General features: G+C 47.6%; 1 long non-coding RNA gene across 1 annotated transcript in view; it reads right to left on the bottom strand.

The window, feature by feature from the left end:
• LOC119972118 overlaps positions 1-20081 on the bottom strand; it is an 89071-nt gene extending 68990 nt beyond the window's left edge. Inside the window, exons 1-2 of the long non-coding RNA XR_005462006.1 lie at positions 19951-20081; positions 5815-6005 (exon numbers count right to left, since the gene is read on the bottom strand). This is a non-coding gene — a long non-coding RNA (uncharacterized LOC119972118). The remainder of the gene's footprint in view (positions 1-5814; positions 6006-19950) is intronic.
• Between the last annotated feature and the right edge of the window lie 7591 nt (positions 20082-27672).

Here is a 27672-nt window from a genome sequence, read left to right as displayed (position 1 = left end):
GGTGGCACCACACCACTGGGGCTCCTGAGAGACCGCCGGACCCATCCAGGCCTGGGCGCTCCAGAGGATGGCTAACAAAGGGGACCTCAGTCACAGGGCAGGAACCACAACAAGTAGCCTGTGCCCCTAATGTGCCACCTGGGGATCCACCTAGATGTAGCATTAGGGCCCGTAAGGCCGTAAAGTTAGACACCAGTTGAGGTTGGCACGGGTGCAGCGCACAGGACAGCATTAGGGGCGAGGGCACAAACCTGTTGAAAATGTTCACATTAAACACCTGTTTGCAAACATTTCAACTTGCCTCAGTGCCCGGGGCATGGCATTCCATCATGCACCCAGTGCCTCGCTTTTCGGCTGAGATGCGATTTTCCACCCAATCGCGTTTCCCGATTCCGGCATCAGCTGACGGAGAATCCTGCCGCTCATCTATCCAATCCTTCAAACACTACCTGACACACCAACGGCAGCATGCAGATCAAGCATTGGATCTCCGAACTCATCGAACCAAAGTGGAAGCAAGTCATCCTTGGCCCCAAAGGGCAGCCGAAGAAGAAGAAGCAAAATGTCAGAAGCCTAGGGTAATCACTGTCAATTGGTCCTTTAAATTGGCCGCCTGCCTCCTCTCAGTGAGCGACCGTACTAGCTGCCATTCTTGCCACCAGGAAAATGGCCCAGAGATGGGACTGTATCAGGAATCCCTCCTCATGTAGCACCCGGTATTTTATCACCGTCTCCTGCATCATAGCACCCCACCTGGGAGCTGATAAAACCTCATTCCAAGGTGTCAATACAATTCAAGCTGTGAATCTTCATGAGAATGTTACTGAGCATTGAGGAAGTCAGCTGCAGGATGATTGTTTGCAGGAATGTTGCTCCCTGGAAAGTAATCAATAACATGTGCTCCTTAGAGTTGGGTGAGTGCCATTTTTTGCATCAGCCAAGATCTGATGCCAACTCTGGTGTAACAGTTATTTCTCTATAAGATAATTGCGCTTTCCTTCATTATTATAGTATTCGGTTACTTTGGCTATTCATATAATTTAAGTTTACATAGTTGTACATTAAACCTCATGATGAATTTACCCCATCTTTGCAATCAAATATGACTTGCCAAAGAATATTAATCATGTAAGAGATTTGATGCAATGACATAATTTCAGAGATGTTGCTATTTGTGGAAGGTGTACCATGTATTACCATCAGCCATGTCAGTTGTTACAGCATCAAACGTTAATGGGAATGTTTAAGAACAGCACTTTCCTGCAGCTCAGTAACCTGACGCCTTCAGCATTAAATTATTGAAGTACACGCTGATGACTTGAAGTTGGCAGAGAAAAACTACAAATGCATTTCTGGATACCTGCTGTATTTGATGATAAGTTCTGATATAAACTTTAAAACAAAGGTGCCTTTAATGCTGACAATCACACTGCTCTCTTTTGCCTGGAGATTAGCCAGCATATGTAAAAAAATGAACAACTCGCTGTTGTACACACTTTCAGTTTTGGTCATTACACCGTGCAGCTCTACAAATTCCAATTGTGAAGTTCTCAGCAGTCTAACTGAATATTGCTTTCATAAAGCTCTGAAAGCACAAAAAATGACAAAGTGCCTTTGAATAGCGGTGTCAATCTTGGCACTGCAGCTGTTGCAAAACACCCTACTAAACGCCCCCAAAATAGGGCTTTGACATTTTTCTGGTGAATCATAGAATCAAAGAATCATGGAGTTTACAGTCAAGAATGAGGCCATTTGGCCCATCGGGTGTGCACCGCACCTTGGGACGAGCACCTACTTCAGCCCACGCCTCCACCCTACCCCCGTAACTCCACCTAACCTTTTGGACACTAATGGGCAATTTAGCATGGCAAATCCACCTAACCTGCACATCTTTGGACATACCTCGCCATTCACCTGAGGAAGGAGCTGCGCTCCGAAAGCTCGTGTTTGAATCAAACCTGTTGGACTTTAACCGGGTGTTGTAAGACTTCTATCTTTGGATTGTGGGAGGAAACTGGAGAACCCGGAGGAAACCCACGCCGACATGAAGCGGACGTGCAAACTCCACACAGACAGTCACCCGTATCCCTGGAGCTGTGAGGCAGCAGTGCTAACCACTGTGCCACCCTATTGTGCCCTATGTTTCTATAAATTATGCGGCAGGGTTATTTTTCATGGAGTCTCTGGTGATTTCTCGTGATTTTTCCTTTAAGGGTAAAACCATAGAAAAGGGTTATCTGGCTTTGGTTACCAATTGGAACTCAGTGGGTAATCACCCCAGGGGGTGGAATCCTCTCTTAGGCATTTGAGAGACATGTAGGGGGCATAATGCAGCCATGGGACTGCTGTTCTCTTACGAATAAATTATTTCTGTGTTCACCAATGAACTCTGTGAAAGTACATCATTATAGTCTCCTATTGTTTTTGATCACGATATAGGGGGATTAAAATACAGAACGCTGTTACCATTGCTTTAGTGAACTTGGAAATTAATTGCGGGAGGCATTAGTTGGTTATCTTGAGACATTTTGAAAATGCCGTGCACCTTGCTTACAGAGCACCACACAACATGCTGACTCAATCTCAAACAGCAATACTGCCATTCATTTTTTTGTTTTATTCGTTCATGGGATGTGGGTGTCGCTGGCTGGGTTAGCATTTATTGCCCATTCCTGCGGGCATTTAAGAGTCAACCACATTGCTATGGATCTGGAGTCACATATAGGCCAGACCAGGTGACGACGACACATTTCCTTCCCGAAAGGACATTGGCAAACGTGATGGATGTTTACAACAATCGACAATGGTTTTGTGGTCATTGTTATACTTTAAATTCCAGATTTTATTTTTAGCAAATTCAAATTTCACCATCTGCCATGGTGGGATTCGAACCCAGGTCCCCAGAGCATTACATTGGATCTCTGAATTACCCGTCCAATGTCAATACCCTACGCCACATGCAGCAGAACCTGTCTTTCATCTTTGTGCGAGACCTGTGTCAGCACCAGGCTTTATACGAATAGTACACGCTCCATCTGTTTTCCCAAGATCTATAATACAGGACGTTGCTAGTCCAATTGCTGGCCCTTATCCCACAAAATAAGTACAGGTCGAGTGCCAACAAAAGTTCCAAAATCATACTTAGGACACCACACAGGCATCTTTCATACAAAACCAGGAAATACTGGACAATCTCAGCAGGTCTGTGGAGAGAAAAGGGAGCTAATATTTTGAGTCTGGATGACACTTTGTCAAAGCTACAGAGAACTGGAAAAGGGATCTGTGGTGTTCTTTGTGTTGCTTATTTCAGGATGGTTGGCGTAAGTTTCACAAAGACCACAAAATAGCTTTAACTTAAACAAAGCTATGATTTTATTTAGACTACTGAACTGGGATTCGACACGTAGTCCATAAGAATGCACAATTGATCAATAACATCTAACTACACTCATGTACTGCTAATCTCACTTCTGATATAAACTATAGGAAGAAGTCTTACAACACCAGGTTAAAGTCCAACTGGTTTGTTTCACATCACTAGCTTTCGGAGCTGAAGGAGCAGTGCTCCGAAAGCTAGTGATTTGAAACAAACCTGTTGGACTTTAACCTGGTGTTGTAAGACGTCTTACTGTGTTCACCCCTTTCCAACGCCGGCATCCCCACGTCATGATACAAACTATAATCTAACCTTCTCACATAATTTGCTCTTCTGACCTTCACTAGCTAACTCCCGTATACACTCCTCCCCTGAGGTCCAGCATCACTGCCTCATACAGTTGGAACTGTAGCTCCCTCTAGTGGCTGCTCTCAACACTCCATTGACCCTTGCAATGCTGATAGTTATGATAATACCACAGGGTCAGATTTATACTGTAGTGGGGAGGCGGGGAGCGGTGGGGCTGGATAGGTGACCAGCGATAGGTGGAGATAGCCAAATATTCTGAGGACAGAAGACAAAAGGAATGCAAATGGGGATAATCAAGCCTTAGGAGGGTGCTGATAGTGGCACATAAAGAGATTAGAATGTGTGAATGGCAGAACAAAGGTTAGCAGTGTGTCAAAGAGCAACAAGGAACAGTTGGCCCAAGTGTTGTGGGGGAGGGGGTCACGGGGGGGGGGGGGGGGGCAATGGTGAGGGGAAAACAGATCAATGGAAGAAATGAAAATAATTATATAGAAATAAAAAGGGGGTGAAGGTGGAAGAGAGAGTTCACAATCTGAAGATTTTGAACTCAGGCACAGAGCATGTGGCAGGTCAAAAAGTAATGTTCACCAACATGCAATCCTTCACTGAATCTTTGCAGTACCATATTCACTGCCAGCTTATTTGGCCTGTCTCAGATTTTGTGCATATGATAGTCCTTCTGTGCCACAACATTTGCAGTCAGTAAAAGCAGGATTGTTCTAGAATGTCAGGTGTTCTGTTGCTCATTCACAGCACAGGTCATGCCTTGTTCTGCTTCCACTAATTCACTGATACGCGTATATTCCCTGGAGCCGTGGCATTTGACGTTTCATCTGCTTGGTGCTACTTTTTATCGAGTTCTGAAGAATGCCTAAAAAGATGTTTCTATTGTGGAGCATTCAGTTGATTACTTTCCAGCTCTTTCTGAGGCTTACTGTCAGATTCTGCCATAGCCAGTCTAAGATGCACAAAGGCCTACTGGATGACTTAAAGCAATGGTTCCCATAGAGTCTCTTTTCAGTGTCCCACAAGGTAAGTCAACTCTCTGAACTGTAATTGCCAGTGGCAGAACAGACTCAGCAATGGACTCTATAAAGGTCCTATTCCAACAGATGGTATATGACAATGGCACCCTCACTGGCCCTTTTCCACTGAGAGCCGGGGGTAGTTGACCTTGAGCAGGTACACTTCATGTTAACAGGCTGCCCTGGTTTCCTCACACAAGTCCCGGAAGACGTGCATATTAGGTGAATTGGCCATTCTGAATTCTCCGTCAGTGTACCCGAACAGGCGCCGGAGTGTGGTGACTAGAGGATTTTCACAGTAACTTCATTGCAGTAGTAATGTAAGCCTACTTGTGACAATAATAAAGATTATTGTGTTATTATTTTGCCAACTCTGGAGTGTTGTTAGGGCTGTCTGCTTCCCCCATGTTGTGCAATCAAATTGTGACTCAAACTGGCTTGCCAATTGGATCACCAACCAGTTCCTCGTGCCAATGTTAGTTGGAAAGAAACACAAAATAACCATGATCAAAGAAAGGCCACTGAATTTATCCTGAACTCCCCTTACTTGACATTTCATGGGAATTTAACAATCTTAAGACTGCTGATAAAGCAAACTATTACTCTGGGGAAAAGAATACATCAATATTAATATTTATGTTACAAATAAGGTCACTTTTTGCTGATACAAAATGTTAATATGTGGATGAAATGCAAAAATGATTTGTTAAGTCTAATAAGAGAACTTCCAGTCCTCATTCCTTTGGCCTCAATTGTTCCCATTCAACCTAGTGAGACCAGAAAACTACTTGTTTGCTGTACTGCATTTGAATGCTGAACACGTTCTTATGACATTCTTTTTTCTTCAACTTTAGCCAAAGCTTTCATGCCGCTACTAAAATCACACATAAAGGGAAGCTGGAAAAATTCTTCAACCATTCATGCCTCATTATAACAAACTGCCATTTCTACTTTCTAAAGGTTCTCTTATCTTTTTATTGCCTGATGTTCTTTCCATCATATCTACACAATGGTTCAAAATTAACTGGCCATGCTTTTATTTTATTTGGAAGTCTGATTTCAGTCACCCCAGGTATTGTCCACGCAGTCTCTTTAATAACTTACCCAATTCTCCACCTTTAAAAATGTCTTTTCCTCAGGTGAGCAACATCATGGCAGGCCTTTTAGAGAATCTTGAATTTCAGTCTTCCTCTTTCGTTCCACCACAGATTACTGCAAAAGGCAACGTTTCGCTGAGGTACTTGACATTATCCTCTGGAAATCCAGCCTGTCGTTCGGCCTGTAGGGCTGACAATCTGAATGAATGTCACAAGAACTAATCAGAATAATGAGCCACTCCAACAAGACAAGGATGCCATTTTGTAGCAAGGCCCCTTTACAATCAGTGCACTGACTATAAATAGGCTTCTATTCATTATTGGATTTTCTCACACCTGCACTGGCAAGGGAACATGTGAGGGAAAATTGGAATACAAACCACCAGCGCTGTCATTACCAAAACTGTTTGGCAAAGGTAATATTTATCAGGTCCAAGGAAATTGCACATATTTTTCAGTAACAAAAGAGTTGTCCACAGCAAAAAGTGTAGGGTGGGAATCTCCGCTTGGGGGACCTTGGGCGCGATCTTCCCAAAAGGGAACCAAGTCCCGCAGCGAGCGTGTTTCCGGCATTCGTAGTGCCGAGAAAGGGATGGCTATTCAACGCGACTCACTTTGAATAAAAGGCCTGAATGGGGAACGCCTGGCCGCGGCCTCACATAGCCTCGTTTGTAAATGCCGTCCCAATCTCCGAGGCCCCAAAAAGAATCCCCGATCTCCCTCCCAGCCCAAATGCAACATGGCAGCACTGCCAGAGTGGCAGACTGGCACTGCCAGGATACACAGGTGGCACCAGCAGTGCCAGGGCACCACCCTGCCCAAAGGGCATGCAGCTGGGAGCCTCCGATCCCCTTGGAGAGCCCCACAAGTGCCGTTCTGTCTGGTCCCCGTTTGTGGGGACCAAAGGCCACTCGCCCAAAGTCCCCAAAGGTGAAGGGAGCATTGCTAGCTGGCATGGATGCCAGGATGCCAAGTTGGCACTGCCAAGGTGCCAAGCTGGAAATTTGTGCGAGAGAGTACGATTGGGTCGAGGATGCCCTGCTTGCGTGTGCTGTGGGGGGGGGGGGGGGGTGGGTTTGGGAGGTGGGGGGGGGGGGGATTCTCCCTAGGGACCCTCCCAGGCCCTTCCACAGTTCCAGCAAGCAGAGCTCCTCAGTGTACAAAACAGGGCTATGTGCAGTCTCAGCCATGCATTCCCTGCTGAGGCCCCTTATACAACACAAGTCACATTGTATCTCTCAGCGCTGAGAGCACCGGGAAAATATAGCTAAACATGCATGCTGTGGGACTTTGTTCCCCATTAGTTGAATCGTGCTCATTGAATAGTAGAAGTATTTCACTCATAACCCACATTGCATAACTTTACGGAGGTACTTAACAAATATTTGGTGTACTCAGGGTGATATTATCGGAACTGTCAGTACTGCAAGGGTTAATGAAGTGTCAAGAGTAGCCACTAAAGGGAGCTACAGTTACAACTATATAAGGCAGTGATACTAAGCCTTGTGGGAGAGTATGTGCAGAAGTTAGCTAGTGAGAGTCAGAAGTGCAGATAGTGTAAGTGAGAGCAGATCATAGTTTAACCAATAGTGAGATTAGCTGTAGATGAGTGTAGTTTAGATGTTTTTTTAAATTTTTAGAGTACCCAATTCATTTTTTTCAACAAAGGGGCAATTTAGCATGGCCAATCCACCTGCCCAGCACATTTTTGTGTTGTGGGGGTGAAACCCACGCAGACACAGGGAGAATGTGCAAACTCCACACGGACAGTGACCCAGAGCCGGGATTGAACCTGGGACCTTGGCGCCGTGAGGCCGCAGTGCTAACCCACTGCGCCACCGTGGCTGCCCTTAATTTAGATGTTATTGATCAACTGTATTCTTTAGGAGTACGTTTCAAATCCAAGTTACTAGAGTTAATAAACTTATAGCTTTGTTTAAGTTAAAACTATTTTGTGATCTTTGTGAACATTACGGCAACCACCCTGACGTAAGCAACACAAGGAACACCACAGTCAGTGCTTCAATCTGGCAAATTTCTGAACACCAGGAAAATGTAGCATTAATCTTTTAGACACAGCGCACAGTATTTTAAAATTTATGACATTTTCAGATCTAATTGGGCGAGAGATCAAAAAACATTCATGTATCACTGACTACATGACACAAAGCAGACTTTTGATTTAGAGGTCAAACACATCAAAGAAAGATTCAGCTTCCAATTTAATAATAAAGTCTTGGCAGAACACAAACGGTTGTCAGTTATGGGAGGGCTGAAGCTCAGGTTCATCTTGTCTCTTTTGTTGACTAATCCATAGATCTGTGGTGTACTCTGCTGGTTCAGTGCATTTGGCAATCACAGCATGAATAAAGACATAAGCTGTTGCTAAAAGTTTCACTCGTGTTCAAAGTTCTTTTTTGTATTGAAAAGGTAAATTTAACATCCCCTTCAGCCCAATAGGATTGGGATTGGAGCAGAGTTAAAACTTGGAGACTTATCACCCCGTTCTCACTTGATTCCATCCCCTGCTGCAATTCTATCCATACGGGGCAGCACAGTGGTTAGCACTGTTGCTTCACAGCGCCAGGGTCCCAGGTTTGCTTCCCGGCTTGGGTCACTGTCTGTGCAGAGTTTGCATGTTCTCCCTATGAATAGAATAGAACAGTACAGCACAGAACAGGCCCTTCGGCCCTCGATGTTGTGCCGAGCAATGATCACCCTACTCAAACCCACGTATCCACCCTATACCCGTAACCCAACAACACCCCCCCCCCCCCCCCCCTTAACCTTACTTTTTAGGACACTACGGGCAATTTAGCATGGCCAATCCACCTAACCCGCACATCCTTGGACTGTGGGAGGAAACCGGAGCACCCGGAGGAAACCCACGCACACACGGGGAGGACGTGCAGACTCCGCACAGACAGTGACCCAGCCGGAAATCGAACCTGGGACCCTGGAACTGTGAAGCATTTATGCTAACCACCACGCTAACTACCGTGCTGCCTGCGTGGGTTTCCTCTGGGTGCTCCGGTTTCCTCCCACAAGTCCCGAAAGACATGCCTTTAGGTAATTTGGACATTCTGAATTCTCCCTCTGAAGGGGGGGTGTTCAGCGATAATACATCTTAAAACAAAATAGTTAGCATGCCGCTAGAGTAGTTTTACATAAATTACTTTATTAAGGAGTAGATGAATTATAGGAAGAGTACCGAGTAATCATTATTCACCATTAAACATGTATTTTTAGGACATAGCAGTAATAAGTAATCAATAGTGAAACAATCCAGGGTGCTGGTTCTGTTGATCCGTTTCTCACAAACAAACAGCACAGGGTGTTGCGATTGTACATAGCTGTCAGGATGAGGATCCTGACATCAATCATGGGTTGCTTGCGATTCTATTGGGTGAAGTTTAAACATTGCTTGCAATTCTATTGGGTGAAGTTTAAACATTGCTTGTAATTCTATTGGGTGAGTTTAAACATAGCAGCTTCAGGGATTGGATCACGTCCAACTGGGGAGGGCTGTTGATTTTTGAATGTCGTATATGCGTTGGGTTTGTGTCATTGTTCTGGAGGAAGACCTTGGCAGCTTTCCAGGTCTTATCCCTCATGCACATGAAAGCAAGCTTGTAGAAAATCAAACTGTCTTCAGATTGTTGATGTGTCTGTTGCTTTTTGTACTGAGTTGAGCCACAGGAGAAAAGCCCACATGGAAGCAGGCTCAATACACAGGCCTTGAAACAGCTCCTACACCCTCCATGTACCCGAACAGGTGCCGGAATGTGGGGACTAGACGTTTTTCACAGTAACTTTATTGCAGTGTTAATATAAGCCTACTTGTGACAATAAAGATTCTTATTATTACAGTTCTTTTACGCTTCCTAGGCGGAAGCTGGTGAGAGCCCCATGAATGCTTGGATGTTTGGACCGAGAGGCAATTTAAAAATGAGCAAACTGTGCACATACCCAGCACCAAATGAACCTGGTGGCATTCGTTTCCAAAGGGTCATTGGAAGCAATATTTAAAGAGGTGTTCACATTCAGGTCATATATATCTGTTGCCTGCTGCATATTTTTGGGAGGCTCCCACAGGAGCTTTTGGCATTGCTTCTTCCAAATTCCATGTCCTGAATCAGCAAACAGGATCTGATGGATGTCTTGGATGTGATGGATTCTTGGAGCAGCAGCAGCGACAGTAGACTCCCCTCCCGCAGGGAAGTGCAGTTGGCCTCTCAGAAATCAATGTGTGCCAAGGTATTTGTTTGATAAGGAGTGCATGATGAGGCTGCACTTGTCCAGACAGTTAACCGGGCACATCTGCAACCATCTGCATGCTGGGGCAGGTTGCCATGCTTTTTCAGTGGAAGGAGCCAAACATGTACCTTTTTGCTACAGGATGTCAAAAGATGCATTTAGGGAACCTTTCAACCTGCAATTCATACATGTATCAAACAAGATACCAATGCTTTCTTTGCTAAGGAAAAAACCTACTTTAATATCTCAGTAGTCATGATGAAAGCTGTACAGATTTGTTAGGCAGCTGGATGTTTCCCTTTAAACCAATTAAAACCAACTGAAGTTTTCAATTGGTTTATCTGGCGGGTTTTCCTTGAGACATGGAGCTATTAGGGCACTAGACAATGAGAGAAAATCATTAACAGATAAGGATTTTATTCTGGTGCAATTGGTTACTGAGCATTGTCACAGAATAATTCAAATTGGTGCCAGGTTTCCTGCCTCTGTAATGATTGCTTCATTCTATAGCAGTCAAACATTCCCTCACCATAATCCATGCATCGTGAATATTACATGTGGCTTTAGCCACTACTCCATAACTCCAGCATTCCCACAGGATTGAAGTACAACCAAGAGATTGTTCGTCCTGTCCATGTCTGCATGGGTTTCCTCCGGGTCCTCCGGTTTCCTCCCACAGTCCAAACATGTGCAGGTTAGGTGGAGTGGCCATCCTAAATTGTCCCATAGGATGGGTCATAGGAATATGTCAGAGGATTGGGCCTAGTTAGGGTGGTCTTTCGAAGGGTTGGTGTGGTTTCGATGGGCCAAATGGCCTGTAGAGATTCTATGGTTCCATAAAAGATCAATGAGAGCACCTGCCTCTTCGTCGAATATGGAATGGGACTCCTCGCAGCCCTCGGATTTCCAATCCAGTCTGATAAAATTGTTTCTAGGAAAAGGAATTGCACAGTAACAGCGTTTGAAATAGGTAAATGAAACAATGATCCAACTGTCAGGAAACTTGAGACTACTGAGTTTCACGAAATAAAGTAGTGTCAGATTCATTTGAACTATTTGCCAATGGAGAAGATTAACATCAGTGGTTCTCAAACAGGTGGACGAAAGAGACTTTCCAGGATATCTACAGAAAATTTGCTTGGCGGCAAGGCAGCACAGTGGTTAACACTGTTGCTTCACAGCTCCAGCGTGCCAGGTTCGATCCCGGCTTGGGTCACAGTCTGTGCGGAGTCTGCACGTTCTCCCCATGTCTGCATGGGTTTCCTACGGGTGCTCCGGTTTCCTCCAACAAGTCCCGAAAGATGTGCTGTTAGGTAATTTGGACATTCTGAATTCTGCCTCTGTGTACCTGAACAGGTGTCGGAATGTGGCGACTAGGGGTTTTTCACAGTAACTTAATTGCAGTGTTAATGTAAGCCTACTTGTGACAATAAAGATTCTTATTATTATTGTTATTGTAAATCTGAGATTGATGAATTTTTGCAAACTAAGGGATATGGTTAAAGGCAGATGTATGAAATTGGCTGGTACATCAGCCATGATCTAACTGAATAATGGTACAAGCTAAAGGATCTAAACAATTGTGAATATCAAGTGAACATGTGTTAACTGTACTGCCTCCTGCCTCACACCAAACCCACTTCTAGCCTATATAGCACATGCATGTAAAATACATACAATTCAAATGAGTAGTTTGTTTCATTTTTGTTTTTGTGACAGTGAATCATACATCATGACAAAAGGTGATAGACTGCAGGTTGCCTGATTAATCATACATTTTAAAGGAAAAGCGCCACCACACTAAATTGCCCCTTAATTGGAAAAAATGAATTGGGATCTCTAAATTTATTTTAAAAATAAATAAATAAGTAAAATAATTGGCTTTACTTTATTTATTTATTTATTTTAAAATAAATTTAGAGTACCCAATTCATTTTTCCAATTAAGGGGCAATTTAGCACTTCCTATCCACCTACCCTGCACATCTTTGGGTTGTGGGGGTGAAACCCACGCAAACACGGGGAGAATGTGCAAACTCCACATGGACAGTGACACAGAGCTGGGATCGAACCTGGGACCTTGGCGCCATGAGGTAGCAATGCTAACCACTGCACCACTGTGTTGCCTTACTTTCTTTTTTTAAGTTCATTTTCGGGATGTGGGTGTTGCTGGTTAGCCAGCATTTATTGCCCAGCCCTAGTTGCCCTTCAGAAGGAAGTTGTGAGTTGCCTTCTTGAGCCCCTGCAGTCCCTGAGGTACAGGTACACCCACTGTGCTGATAGAGAGGGAGTCAAGGATGTTGCCCCAATGACAGTGAATGAACAGTGATATATTTCCAAGTCAGGGTGGTGAGTGACTTGGAGGGGATTGATTTATCTTGGGCGGGATTCTCCGTAGCCTGACGCTGAAATCGTGTTTGGTGATCGGGTGGAAAATGGGGTCTGACCCCAAAATCGGGGCCGGCGCCGGTTTGACGCCGGTCCGTCTTGCTCCGTCCCCTCCAAAATAGCATCATCGTGACAGGCGCTGCGCACCGTTTCAGGTCTGTTGGTGCATCATCAGCCGGCCCACCCATGATGCTCCGCCCCGATGGACAGAGCTCCCGACACAACAGGACACGGCGTGCCGGCTGCGGACTGTATCCAGCGCCACCACAATCGGCCGAGATCCATGCAGCTGGCAGCGGGGGTGTCTTCTAGGGTAGGGGGAATTTGTGGGGGGTAGCCAAGGGGTGGGCTGTGGGGTCGAGGTTTGCAGGTTAGGTTACGCAAACAGCCAACGCCTTTTCGTACGGTGCGACCGGTGCATGTCGTCAAGCGTGCAAATGCATGGCCCAGGACCCGGCCATTCCCAGGCCGTTTTTGGCGCGTGTGGTGGGAGTATCAGTCAGTGCCGGAGCTAGCCCCTCACCGGTACCGGAATTGGTGAGGGGTCGGCGCCAAATTTCCTGTCGTGAAAGTCACCAGATTCTACGGTGACGTCAGCACTTAGTCTCCAGAATGGAGAATCCAGTCCCTTATGTGTAAGACGGAAATGGGGACTCAACATTCTGCCAATTTGCAGTTAAGAGCAGATAAAGAACATTTCACTGGATGTATGGGCATAATATGGGATATTTTCCTCACAATTTGTGCAAATTACGTATTGGCAATTATATGTGTACAATCAACACTTATAGCAATGTTAATAGTCCAACACTATGGGCATATTTATAAAGACTTACTGTTCAACTCAGAAAGACGTGTTTAGTGAAGGGAAAACTTAAACGTATGAGTCCATTATTTACTGTGAATTGCTATGTGCTTTCTTCCCATACAAGAGCTAAATAAATGTACCTAAACACAGAATGAGGCTCAGCCGTCACGTTTGCATTTGCAGAACTTAAGATCAAACCGGCTAAGTCATGGATGGTATCCAAGTAAGAATACAGTTTGCCGGTCTGTGAAAAACAACTTCCAGACATATGTTCTGCAGCGGGGTTGGAGAGGGGGTGCTGGTGGGGGTGGGGGTGTGGGGGTGCCTCTGTGATAATTAATCAATTGAAAAGGGGTCCGAATACCAAAAAGGTGTGAGCACCACTGGTTTAACACATAGTGCTGTGAAGACCTGCCTCAACGTGCTGTAACATTATATACCTTTCTTCGCAGCTGTATCTGTACCAGATCCGATTACTCTGCTTTCATCTGGGTATTGACAAAACTTTCAATTTGAACCAAAGGACATAACCGAGCCTCCATTAATGCTGTGTTGTATATGGTAACTGAACGGTGAATGGAGAGCAATGGAATATAAACTGGCACCGTATACGTAGTAACATATTATTTTGCCTGGAGTGATTGCTATAATTCTTCTGATCCCCCTGGAGCTCTCAGTCACTGAAAACAATTGCCATGTCAATACCCTTTGAATACATAGAACACAACTCATAAGATTTAAGTAATGGCAGACTTCTCATCAGAACAAATCAATTATTCTTATTTATGACTTCTTTTTGTGACAACAGCACTGACTCTGATCAGGTTCGGAAAGTATTCCCAAGGGGCTTCCAAAAAGACATTTTGTCAAAACTTTTCATTTTGCACTCATTAGAATACCATTGTCAGGAGCAATGGCAGCTTTTTACTTTATGAGGAGAGAGTGCTAATTGGTCGGCAAGTGGAATCTGATTGGCAGAGGCATTGCCATGGGGAATGCACCAGTTAATGGTGACTAACTGTAAGCCAAAAAAAAAACTCTGAATACTTGAAGTCTGAAATAAAAACAGTGTGGTGGTATGATTAACATAGCTGCCTGCCATTGGTGTAGAACACCGGCTTACCATTGGCCCTTGTCGGTCATGTGCCTCTCGACCGATTGGTTGAGACCAGTCATGTGACGGCTCCCCGATTGGTCGAGAGGCTGAGTTAACCCCGCCTCCAGGGCGAGGTATAAATACCCAGTACGCCCGGCGGTCGTCCATTTACTGTAGTCGACCGCAGGGCTAACATCTAGCTTATTAAAGCCTAACTTTTGTACAACAATTCGTCTCGCGTTCAATTGATGGTTCATCAATTTAATAAGCTAGAATTTTGAAGATAGAGCTCCGGATCAAGCCCGAATGCCTCCGCATCAGCCCGCAAAACTCCTTAACCTCACTTACAATAAGGATAAGTGCGTGTTTAGCACCGACCGTCTAGCCATCCTCGGCTACGTAGTGCGTAACAGAGTGATAGGCCCCGACCCTGAACGCATGCGCCCCCTGATGGAACTCCCTCTCCCCAATACCCTCAAATCCCTCAAACGCTGCCTGGGTTTCTTCGCTTACTACGCCCAATGGGTTCCCAATTACGCCGACAAGGCCCGTCCCCTCATTCAAACCACGACCTTCCCGCCGTCGACAGAGGCCTGCCAGGCCTTTAGCCGCATCAAAGCAGACATCGCAAAGGCCACGATGCGCGCCATCGACGAGTCCCTCCCCTTCCAGGTCGAGAACGACGCATCAGAAGTAGCTCTGGCGGCCACCTTGAACCAAGCGGGCAGACCCGTGGCCTTCTTCTCCAGAACCCTCCAGGCTTCCGAACTCCGCCACTCCTCTGTGGAAAAGGAAGCCCAGGCCATAGTCGAAGCTGTGCGAATTGGAGGCACTATTTGGCCGGCAGGAAGTTTACCCTCCTCACAGACCAACGGTCAGTGGCCTTCATGTTTGATAAGGCACAAAGGGGCAAGATTAAGAATGACAAGATCTTACGGTGGCGGATCGAGTTGTCCACGTACAACTATGAGATCTTGTATCGTCCTGGGAAGCTCAATGAGCCTCCTGATGCCCTGTCCCGCAATACCTGCGCCAGCGCGCAGATAGACCGCCTCCGCTCCCTCCACGCGGACCTCTGCCATCCAGGGGTGACCCGTTTCTACCATTTCATAAAGGCCCGCAACCTGCCTTTCTCCATTGAGGAAGTCAGGACAGTAACCCGTGACTGCCACATCTGCGCAGAGTACAAACCGCACTTCTAACGCCCCGAGCGCGCACATCTGATCAAAGCATCCCGCCCCTTCGAACGTCTCAGCATTGACTTGAAGGGGCCCCTTCACCCGCACATGCTTCCGGAGCAAGATGGGTCCGGGGGCGGCCAGCCACGTCGGGAGAGGGATCCGGAGGACGACTTCCTGGGGAAAACAAGAAGGCCTTCATGAGGTGTCTGATTTGTTGTGGTACAGAGGAGTGAGCGGATAGAATGTAGGGCATCGGGGCTAACCTCCTGCCATCGGGAAATAGGGAGATCTCTGGACCGGAGGGCCAGTAGTATGGTTTTCCAGATGGTACCATTCTCCCGCTCGACCTGTCCGTTACCCCGAGGGTTATAGCTGGTCGTCCTGCTAGAGGCAATGCCCCTGTTGAGCAGGAATTGACGCAGCTCGTCGCTCATAAATGAGGACCCCCGATCGCTATGTATGTATGCGGGGTAGCCGAACAGGGAGAAGATGGACAGGAGGGCCTTAATGACGGTCGATGTGGTCATCTCGGGGCAGGGAATGGCGAAGGGAAAGCGGGAGTATTCGTCGATTACCGCCAGGAAGTAAATGTTGTGGTTGCTAGAGGGAAGGGGCCCCTTCAAGTCAATGCTGAGACGTTCGAAGGGGCGGGATGCTTTGATCAGGTGTGCGCGCTCGGGGCGTTAGAAGTGCGGTTTGTACTCTGCGCAGATGTGGCAGTCACGGGTTACTGTCCTGACTTCCTCGATGGAGAAAGGCAGGTTGCGGGCCTTTATGAAATGGTAGAAACGGGTCACCCCTGGATGGCAGAGGTCCGCGTGGAGGGAGCGGAGGCGGTCTATCTGCGCGCTGGCGCAGGTATTGCGGGACAGGGCATCAGGAGGCTCATTGAGCTTCCCAGGACGATACAAGATCTCATAGTTGTACGTGGACAACTCGATCCGCCACCGTAAGATCTTGTCATTCTTAATCTTGCCCCTTTGTGCCTTATCAAACATGAAGGCCACTGACCGTTGGTCTGTGACAAGTCCGACCCGTTGGTGGAACAAGTCCAGTTACTCCACGCTAACCCGCAGTATGCGTACGTGGAGTAACCCGACGGTCGGCAGGACACGGTCTCCCTCCGGGACCTGGCACCCGCCGGCGTGCGGCCTTCCCCCCCTTCACCACAGACCCCCCCCCTGTTTTTTTCCCCCAAGCGCCCCACCCAGGCCACCCCTTCACCATCCATGGCGTCTCCACCACCAGCCCGGGTGACGGAGCCAGTTCAAGGACCATCGCTCCCGGACTCCAGGACATCAGCGGAACCACCATCATCGGCTGAACCAACGTCACCAACTCCACTGCGGCGGTCTGCCAGGATGTCACGGGCAACGAAAAGGCTGATCGAGTCTATTTAATTGTCAACAACACCATGGACCTTGTATGGACAATATGTGCTATTGTTAAATGTCTGGGCCAGTGGGAAGCCAAACCCATTTTTTTCCCTTCTCTGGCTACTACTCATACCACCAGTTCTCCAACCCCCCCCAGCTCGCGTTGGTCCCCCCCCCCCCCGGCTTCTTTCTCTGCAAGGGGTGAATGTGGTGGTATGATTAACATAGCTGCCTGCCATTGGTGCAGAACACCGGCTTACCATTGGCCCTGGTCGGTCATGTGCCTCTCGACCGATTGGTTGAGACCAGTCATGTGACGGCTCCCCGATTGGTCGAGAGGCTGAGTTAACCCCGCCTCCAGGGCGAGGTATAAATACCCAGTACGCCCGGCGGTCGTCCATTTACTGTAGTCGACCGCAGGGCTAACATCTAGCTTATTAAAGCCTAACTTTTGTACAGCAACTCGTCTCGCGTTCAATTGATGGTTCATGAAACAGAAAATGCCGGAAAAACTCAGCAGGTCCAGCAGTATCTGAAGAAACGTTATACGGACTCAAATTGTTTCTCTCTGTACAGATGCTGCCAGACCTGCTACGTTTATCCAGTATTTTCTGATGTTAACTGCCAAGCTTTGCTTTTGATTGGCCAAGGCATTTCTCTGAGGAATGAACCAGTGGATGGCTAAGATCTATTTTGTTTAGCTGAAACAGGCACAATGTGTTTATTGTTCTTTCTGTCTTCCAGAGACAGGGCCATGTGTGTTAATATATATAGCTTCCAGTATATGCAAATGCACCGCACTGTGAGTCTGATTGACAATCAATAAATTGGTTGTCAGCATAATTTTAGCACACCGGGGATTATTGAACTAACGTTGTTACATCACGGAATCACATGACACTGTAATTTGAGCTTTGCAGGTGTGAGCTGGGTTAGGTATGTTCTTTACCTTGCCCGCTGCCAATAACGGAAGCCGACGTGCTGTTTGCTCTGCTCCACCAGCCAATCCTTGGGACTTAGGGCCTACATACCTAGCATCACACTGGCACTGAAATTTATATCCCACATTGATAACTTGTGTGACAGATAGAATGACTTTTTGTCTTGATGGCAGTATCCTATTCGTGGACAATATAACTCAGTTGCTGCAGCTAGCTTCACCTGTCACTGAAACTGTTGAGATACATTACCCTTCCGGGGTAATCTGAGGTAGACTGGGCACTTTTCCGAGCTGAAAACAGCAGCCTCAGGTCCATTCATGACTGTGTGATATACAGCATTAAATAAAGCAGTCAGAGGAATTCCCTTCCCTTAACGTACCAATTGAGAAATCTGCCAGAGGGCTCACTACCCCAATCTACCACCAGCCTACCTTCACTGGTCAATAAACGCCTTGGGATTCTTACGGTTCCCCATGGTATAAAATTGGTTCATCGGCAACCTTGTCAATAGGGCCGGAAACACTTTCTCACCATGCGCGCTTGATGCTGAAATAGGGCATCAAAGGCATCCTGTGGGATAATAGCTACTCTGATGAGATCAGTCGCCACCACAAATAAGACTGTTACTCTCGGCCTTGAGAAATGTCCATCTACCTCAGATAACCCTGGAAGGGTAACGTATCACAGAAATCTGAAAGCTCTTTCATACTGCTGCTATGCAGTAATAACACGAGTGCATTTGCCACTAACAGAATACTGCTGTCAAAACAGAATGATGTTCTGCGTATCACACAAATGAGTAATGTGATATTTGGACTTCAGTGCCAGTGTGATGCTAGTTATGTGGGCCATACATGTTAAAGACTGGCGGATGGTATCAAACAATATGACCCTTTCACTATTTGCAACAGGCAAGGTACAGCCTGTACCCATCTACCCCACACTTGCAAAATTGAAAAACGTGGGCTGGGATTCTCCGCCGCCATGATTCTCCACTATGCCGGCGCCCAAGGGTTTCCCGACGGCGTGGGGCTGCCCCACAATGGGAAACCCCATTGACCGGCTGGCATAACGGAGAATCCCGCCGGCCGGTCGGGGCAGAAATGTGGCGTAGCGAGACGGAGAATCCGATCTCCAGCATTAGATGTGATTCCGTGATTGGACAAGATCTGCTGAATAATTCTCAGTGTGCTAAAAGTTACATTGTAAACCACTTTTTGATTGTCAGTCGGGTTCATAGTTTGGTGCATGTACTGGAAGTTTATACATTAATGTACAAGCCCTGTTCTTTTCAGACAGAAATAATATGTACACACGTTGCACCTGTTTCAGCTAAACAAAGTAAATTATAGCCATTCACTGGTTCATTCCTGAGAGCTTAACCAATCAGAATCAAGCTGTCTAGTTTAAATTTTCAAACATTGCTTGGCAGTTAACTGCCAATCATCATTAACCAGTGCAGTCTCCACAGCAATGCCTCTACCAATCAGAGTCCACTTGCCAACCAATCAGCACTCTCTTCTCATACAGTAGAACATTGTTGTTCACCTCACATTAGTATTTTTGCGATTGTACTGGTGAATGCAAGATGAAAAGCTTTGACAAAATGTCTTTCTTCAGCAATACTCAGTTCTACACTGCCAAATGGCTAATATTAAACTTCTCAATGGGTGACACTGTGACACAGTGGTTAGCACTGCTGCCTCACAGCGCCAGGGTCCGGGATTCAATTCCAGTCTCAGGTGACTGTGCGGAGTCTGCACGGTCTCCCTGTATCTGCGTGGGTTTCCTCCGGATTCTCCAGTTTCCTCCCATAATTCAAAGAATGTGCAGGTTAGGTGGATTGGCCATGATAAATTGCCCCTTAGTGTCTAAATGTCGGATGGGGTTATGCGGCAGGATGGTAGGTGGGGTGTTCTTTTGTAGGGACGGTGCAGACGCGATAGGTCTGCACTGTAGGGATTCTATTATTCAATATGGCTGGGAGAGACTACCAGCAAATTCATCCTAATTTGATTAATGTCACCAATGAAAATAATTAGGAGGGGGGTGGCCCCTCGTTAAGAATGAACAATGAGGATAACATGGATGACTAACTTGTTTCTGTTGTGCCGGAACCATTGAAATATTGGCCAGAATGCTCCGGCCATTCACTGGAGCGGGATTCTCTGGCCCTGCCGGCAGCGCACCACCGTCGGCAGGTTTCCCAGTGGCTTCAATGGGAATTTCCATTGACAGTGGCGGAGCCAGAGAATCCTGCCGTCCGCGAACAGCGTGCCATCTCCCACCGCTGAGAGACACGCAGCTGGGAGGCCAGAGAGTCCCTCCCGTTATTCACCAAATGTGATTGGCTAAAATCGGATAATGTAGTTCAGGGTACTCTCCTGTAGGTGGCGGTTGTAGCAGATCTCTGCAGAAACCTATGCTGCTGTAAGTATATGTACTTCAGCGGATTCGGGCATTAAACAAGCTGGTTAGAAAGTAAATTATATGTTGGCTGTGGAAGCAATGGTGGTTTAATTCATCTTATGCAGTTCATTTGTTTCTGAATAGTTGAATTACTGTGTGTATGCTTAACGGAAACCACATTTTTTCACGCTTCACATGGATTCTATTTGAATAGGTAGAATCAGTGTGCTGTGAAGGGACCCATTTTCTGGAGTAATGAATTCATCTCGAGGTTAATATATGAAAGATCAACTCTGCATCTCTTCAGTCCGTGAAGCTTCACCCCCCCCCCCCCCCCCCCCCCATCAACGTCGTACCAGGATTAATGTCTTTAATTAATAACAGGTGAGGAAGGAACAGTGCTCCGAAAGCTAGTGTTTGAAACAAACCTGTTGGACTTTAACCTGGTGTTGTAAGACTTCTTACTGTGCGCAACCCAGCCCAACGCCGGCATCTCCACATCATTTAAATTAATAACAATGCACTTTCAGCAACTACTTTAAACGTCAATGCAAGGATGGGCATGTGGGTATCTCAATCATTTTGTGGCATACTATCACATTATGTAAGCAATAAAGGGCTGAAATAATGGCATTGCTGTTCTAAGATCTGCATGGCTTTGGGCTGTGAAGGAAGTGCTGCATTAAGAGAAAGGAAAGCATCAAGTAAGGTCAACAAATCAAAAGAGACATACCATACAGTGTATTATCTATCCAGTAGGCTGGATAAATGGACACTTCTTTTTGACTTGAGATATGTTTGGTGAAATATGTTCATATGTGTAGGAAAGGAAATATCCCATTCAGAGCTGAGTGAAGCCATAAGAACTATTTTGAATGGGTGAACATTGCTGAAAGCTAAGTAATTGAGCCAGCACTGTGTTGACAAGTGGTTTGACAGTTTGGATATTATCGTTGCAGCTGATGGATCTCAGCCTCAGGTTCTTTTCAGAGCTAACCACTTTGAAACGATCCATGGCACCTCCTCAGCAGTATGGAGGCCTGGGTTCATGACATTTGTGCACTCCTTCCAGTGTACAAATGGTCAGAAAAATAAAAGCCCATTAGATCCAAGGGAAAGTAACGAGTCGGATTTAAAGTTGAGATGCAGGAAACAAAGGCTAATGGTTAACGGTTGCTTTTAGATTCCTTACAATGCAGAATGCCATTCGGTCCTTTGAGTCAGCACCAACCCTCTGAAATAACGCACCACCCAAGCCCAATTCTCTGCCCTATCCCTATAACCCCTTCAGCTAATTGCACATCCCTGGACACTAAGGGTGGCAATTTAGTGTGGCTAATCCACCTAAGCAACTGTGCCTGGAAGGTGGTTTCCAGTAAGTTCCTCGGGGCCAGTACTCTTGCTTTTCATGGTATAGATCAGTGATTTAGACATAGCTGTAGAGGGCATGATTAAGAGGTTTCCTTGGGTGACCGTTTGTGTGGAGTTTGCACGTTCTCCCCGGGTTTGTGTGGGTTTCCTCCGGGTGTTCCGGTTTCCCCCACACTCCAAAGATGTGCGGGTTAGGTGGGATGGCCGTGGTAAATTTGCCCCTTGGTGTCCAAAGGTTAGATTGCGGGGATAAGGCGGGGGTGTGAGTCAAGATGCGATGTTCTTTCGGAGGGCCGGTGCAGACTCGATAGGCTGAATGGCCTCTTTGGGGCAGCAGGGTAGCATGGTGGTTAGCATAAATGCTTCACAGCTCCAGGGTCCCAGGTTCGATTCCCGGCTGTGTCACTGTCTGTGTGGAGTCTGCACGTCCTCCCCCTGTGTGCGTGGGTTTCCTCCGGGTGCTCCGGTTTCCTCCCACAGTCCAAAGATGTGCGGGTTAGGTGGATTGGCCATGCTAAATTGCCCGTAGTGTCCTAATAAAAGTAAGGTTAGGGGGGGGTTGTTGGGTTACGGGTATAGGGTGGATACGTGGGTTTGAGTAGGGTGATCATGGCTCGGCACAACATTGAGGGCCGAAGGGCCCGTTCTGTGCTGTACTGTTCTATGTTCTATGTTCTTTCTGCACTATAAGGATTCTATGATTCTATGATGCAAATGTTAGTTGTATGGTTGATTGTGAGGAAGAAAGCTACAGCGTGCAGGAACCTTGAGGACCTTCGTTGATAATTGCAGTTTTCAGTTCTACTCACATCTCCTCAGATATCGAAGCTGTCCATACCCACATGCAGCAAGACCTGGACAACATTCAGGCTTGTGCTGCTATGTGATCAGTAGCATTTCCGCTACACAAGTGCCAGTCAATGACCACTCCCAACAAGAGAGAATCATTCCCTATATATTCAATTGCATGCCATTCTGAATCTCCCACCATCAATATCCTGGGAGTGACCCGCTGAGCTCTTGGCTAATGGCGCCTGTCCGGAGGCTCCAGACCGATGCAGAGGTTGGTTATAACGATGCCCATGCAACAACCATGAGCGTCATTGAGTGGTGAATTGGCATCTTCAAGATGCGCTTCAGATACCTGGATCGCTCCTGTGAGGTGCTCCAATATAGCCCTAGAAGGGTCTCTGATATCGTGCTGGCCTTCTACGTCCTGCACAACATTGTACAGCAGAGGGGGCTATGCCTGAGGAGGAGGAAGAACGGCAGGCTTCATCTGACAAGGAGGATGAGGAGTATGTCCAGGAAGAATCAGGTGTGGAGCCCAGGCTAAGAGGGCAGGCCACCCAACAAGTGCTCCAGAGCCGCCGCACAGGGGACAATGTCATCAACTCCCCATTTGCTGACTAAGACTCCTGGCCACTGGCAGATCCGCAGCCCTCTCCAAACTCTCCATTCTCCTCTATATTTCCAAATGGTACCCCTTCCCCATAGTGGCTCCCACCTTTCCCTGTCCCACTACCCTTCACTCTACCTTTCCCTATCTTAATGCCCTTCAATACCAACACCCCAGCTCCCCCTCCAAGGGTCTTTCCAACATCACCACACAGGGTTTTGGCCCTGGGCAGGCTGTATCAGCGGGTCTTGTCCATGGGACGGAGGATGATGCTTCACTGTGTGATGAGCTCTGGTGCTCCTCATCATTTGACAACGTCTGACTGCTGCCTTTATTTCTACATTCCACTGTCAGTCCGGGTGATCCCTGCATGTGTGCTGGCCAATCCATCTCACAGGCCCATATATCCTTTGGAGGAGGGAAGGGGATTCGCTTCTGGAGATCATGAGCAGTGACAGGTCACTCACTGGGAAAGCTGTCATACAAGGCGGCCTCATACTTCTGGTCCCATTTCCTGCCACCTCTCTATGAGGATGTGTGACGTTCAAATATCCTGGGGTCCCTGCCCTGTGCCATCCTCCATACTCCCCCGCGCAAACCCCCCCTGCCCATCCCTAACACCCTTCAGGCAGAGGACTGAGGCAGGTCAGAATGTTGGTGAAAAGGTATTTACTGATGACTGTATACATTGTTGTGCCCTGACCCCGACCTCTAACCTATGTGCTGCACCCACGTCAACTTAACTGGCATCTAACTTTCTCATTTTCTTCTCTTACGTGGCCTACCACTCCTTCTAGGTGTTACCACCAACAGCACATCAGACATGGAGGCGGCCTGCTGCGTATCTCATCCTCTGCCCTGAGATGCTTTTGGTGGCTGTCCTCTGGAGGGCCTGGATCTGGATGGGCCTGGCTGACCTTCAAGTGTCACAGGTGACAAGGTGCCACCCTGTTCTGCCCAATGCCTAAAAGATGTGCCAGTCTCGGGAGGAGGGAGGGGGGGGTGAAATTCGGAAGCTCTGAGGTTTTCCAGAATCTCCCTTGCAGGTGGCAATGATATGGGCCCCTTCACTTCCTCCTATCTCAGGGTGCCCCCCCCCCCCATGCAGGGCCGGAAGTGAGGCTGGATTGAGCCCTAGATGCTCTACCATCATTGACATTGCCAGTCCTGGAGGCCCACTTTCATCTAAGCCATGGCCTCAATGCCCTCAACCATGAAGCACTGAGACTGGGCCACATCTCTCAGCGAGTGAGACATGTCCCTCACTGCTTCAGTCATGTCCCTATGTGTCTTGATCATGTCCCTCTGGCACTGTGCAATGCCAATCCGAGACTGTGCCATGTCCCTCTGTACCTCTGACATGGTGCCCTGTGACTCCCCAAGCTCTGGAGCACTGCAACAATGTCCATGTGGGCCTGGGACATGTCTGTCTGTGACTGGGCTCCCCTGTACTGTGCCTTAGCCATTGACCACACTGTGGGCCCCAAGCCGTGGTCGTCTTGACCCATGGCAGTTGGTTTTTGACCCAAGACAGAAGTCACCCATTCAGTGTTGGCCTGGGTACCACTCATTGTCAGCAAAACCTCCTGAACCTGAAGGGGATTGGACTCTTCCAGCTGCTCCTACAGGCACTGGAAATTTGCTGACACCCCTCCTGTAAATCCAGGCTCTGATTCTGCATCTCTACAGTGATGGGATCATATTATCCAAAAGTGTGATACCTATCCAAACTACAGCTGTTTCCTGGGATCAGGCACTCTTCTGATCCCTCGCTCCTTCGAGAGTTTCTGCCCCCACCTGATGTGCCGCAGTAGAAGATGACCCAAGAGCCTCTTCACTAAAATGCCCCACTGAAGTGATAGTCTCTGCAATGGTGGAGGGCGTAGGTGACAGCAGTGAGGAGAAGTCGATGTCTTCTCCGGACTGGTACGCCAGGGTGTGCTGGGGTTGTGTTTGTGGGTGAGGTACCCCAGACGGGGCAACGCAGTCTGATGATGATCCTGCAAGACAAAAGATAAAGGACATGGTAAGATATTGGGAAGGAGTGATCTGGGAGAGAGGGGTAACTCACTTGCTATAGGGATATCATTTTGCATTGGGAGTTCACTTGCTGTTGCATGTCGCCTTCTGCTTTGTAGAAAGCTCTTTCACCTGACTAACCCGTTAGCTCCATCTCTGCTCCACTTGCTCTGTGGGAGTTTGGTCTCTGAGGTCCGGGATGCCCCTTTGGTTTTCTGCCGCTCCCGTCGATTATGGGCTGCCGGGTTCTAGGGGACACATAAAGGATATTGTGAGGTGCATGGAGGCAACGTCTTCTATGTTACAGGTATAATTCCTCTCACTGCCCTGTCTGGACAGACAGGGGTCCCTTTTCTGGGTATGTGTGTGTGTGGGGGGGGGGGGGGCTGTGGGGGCCCCCTTTAGACAGGGGATCCCTGTGGTAGGACCCCCTATTACAGGGGTCTCGGTGGGGGCTCCCTTTGGTCAGGTGGTCCCGGGGGGAGGGGGGGGGGGGGGGAGGACGGATTTCCCTATTACAGGGGTCCCAGCGTCTGGAGTGAAGGTGGTGAAGATGGCAATATTGGCCACCTCTGCCACATTCTCCCGGGCCTGGTTCAGGATGGTGGGCTTTAGTCTCCCGCCTACCGTGGGGAAGAGGGTGTATCCCCTCTCCCCCACCACATCCAGCATTCTGTCCAGCTCACTCTCTATGAACCTTGGCACCAGTCTTCTTGGTATGCCATCTTCTTGGCTGGAATGACGGTGTGCGCTTATCAGCAGCTCCAGCTTGTCAGCCTCTCCAGCGCCAATTAGGGCCCCAGCGAATCAGATGCCGGCAGGAATGGGAATTGCATTACATTCACGTGGGCAAAGTGCTGGCCTATTTACATGTCCTGACTCTCTTCCCGAACAGTGCCCCCAACGGCAACGCAAATCGCACACAATTCAGTCCGGGCCACACAGGTTAGTCCACCCGATGAAGAATCCTGACCTATGTATTGAAATGAAGTATTATTGGGTGGGATTCTCCATCCCGGGGCTCACGAATCGTGTTCCACTATGGGATGGAGAATCGGGCGTCAGAGCAAAATCGGGATCAACGCCGGGCGCCGACTCGAATCATGCTGGTCTTTATCAGCATGGCCCACAATGCCAGGACCACGCTGGTGGAGGCTATCCGAGCCCAACCAAGGACCACCCACCCCAGAATGCATTGCCTGCCCAACCCTCCTCAACCAGACACCCCTCCCCCCCTGGGGTCCCCTGTAATAGGGCACCCCCTCTCAGGACCTTCTGACCAAAGAGACCTCCACAGTGACCGCTGTAATAGAGGGTCCCCGCACATGGTTCCCCTGCCTAGAGGGACCCCCCCCCCACAGACCCCTCCCCCCCACAAACAGACACTCCCCCTAAGAAAAGAGAACTCGAGAATAGTCCAGACAGGAGCAGTGGGAAAGAATTACAATTATAACGTTTACCCTGCAGCTCCACATGTCCATTTCTAGAAGGAGAGCAGTTGTGACCTGGGTTTGGTTTCCACAGATCCATTAACTGCAAGCCGTTCATAGCTTTCTAGTAGTGGTCTGTGATTAACAGCTTCTACAAACCATCTGCATCTTTGATTCATTCATCGCCCTTTATGTTTCAGTGGCCTAAGTGGTGAAACCCCAATGTTTACAAACATTGACCACATCAAAGATAGTAAGTGCACAGCGGAGTTGATGCGTCAGTTCTCAAATGTCTCCAGACCACCATCATGTGGCATGGTGGCACAGTAGTTAGCACTGCTGCCTCACCCAAGGACCCAGATTTGAGTCTGTCTTGGGTGATTGTCTGTGTGGAGTTTGTACGTTCTCCCGTGTCTGCATGGGTTTCCTCCGGGTGCTCCAGTTTCCTCCCACTGTCCAAACATGTGCAGGTTAGGTGGAGTGGCCATGCTTAAATTGCTCCTTAATGTCCAAAGACGCGCAGGTTAGATGGGGTTACAGAGATAGTGTAGGGGGAATGGGTCTAGTTAGGTTGGTCTTTCGGAGGGTCATTACAGACTCGATAGGCCAAATGGCCTCCTGCACTGTCGGAATTCTATGTCAGCTATATGAGTAACTATGGTAAGTTGGGCCAAGAATGACTTTGCAGGCCTGGGATTTGGACATTTTCAATGGCTTTACATTGGTGCTTTGTGATTGAAGCCAATCGCACAGGTGTCTTCCATTACAGAATGATTGTAAGATGCAAAACAAATTACAAAAACATCACTTGTGAAGAGACAGTGTTTCAGTTTATGACACATGTACAGACAGCTATAAGCTCACTAACAATAGCACTGACATCTACATCCCATTTTAGATCAGTCTGGATAAATATACCCAACAATTCTGATGGTATTATGATGCTAGATTACAAAGCTATTCAATGGCAAATTGGGAAGGACCAGCTGTTTTGAGCAAAGCAGATATGAACAAACAGGAAACAATCTTAGCGTTGCCTTCCTGACTGACCAGATGTGAAGTTATTCAAGAGCAGCTGGCATGTGTGGATGCTACACGTTTTAGTGACTGTCAGGCATTGGCATATTCAAAGCAGTGAACGGCAGCAGCAACTTTTCTGAAGCCAGTTTGGCTCAGGTTGCTGGTACCTTG

This window comes from Scyliorhinus canicula, chromosome 10 (assembly GCF_902713615.1).
Source record: "Scyliorhinus canicula chromosome 10, sScyCan1.1, whole genome shotgun sequence".
Classification (NCBI taxonomy): Eukaryota; Metazoa; Chordata; class Chondrichthyes; order Carcharhiniformes; family Scyliorhinidae; genus Scyliorhinus; species Scyliorhinus canicula.
Note: the sequence above shows the minus strand (reverse complement) of the source record. Positions and strands in the feature narration are given on the sequence as shown.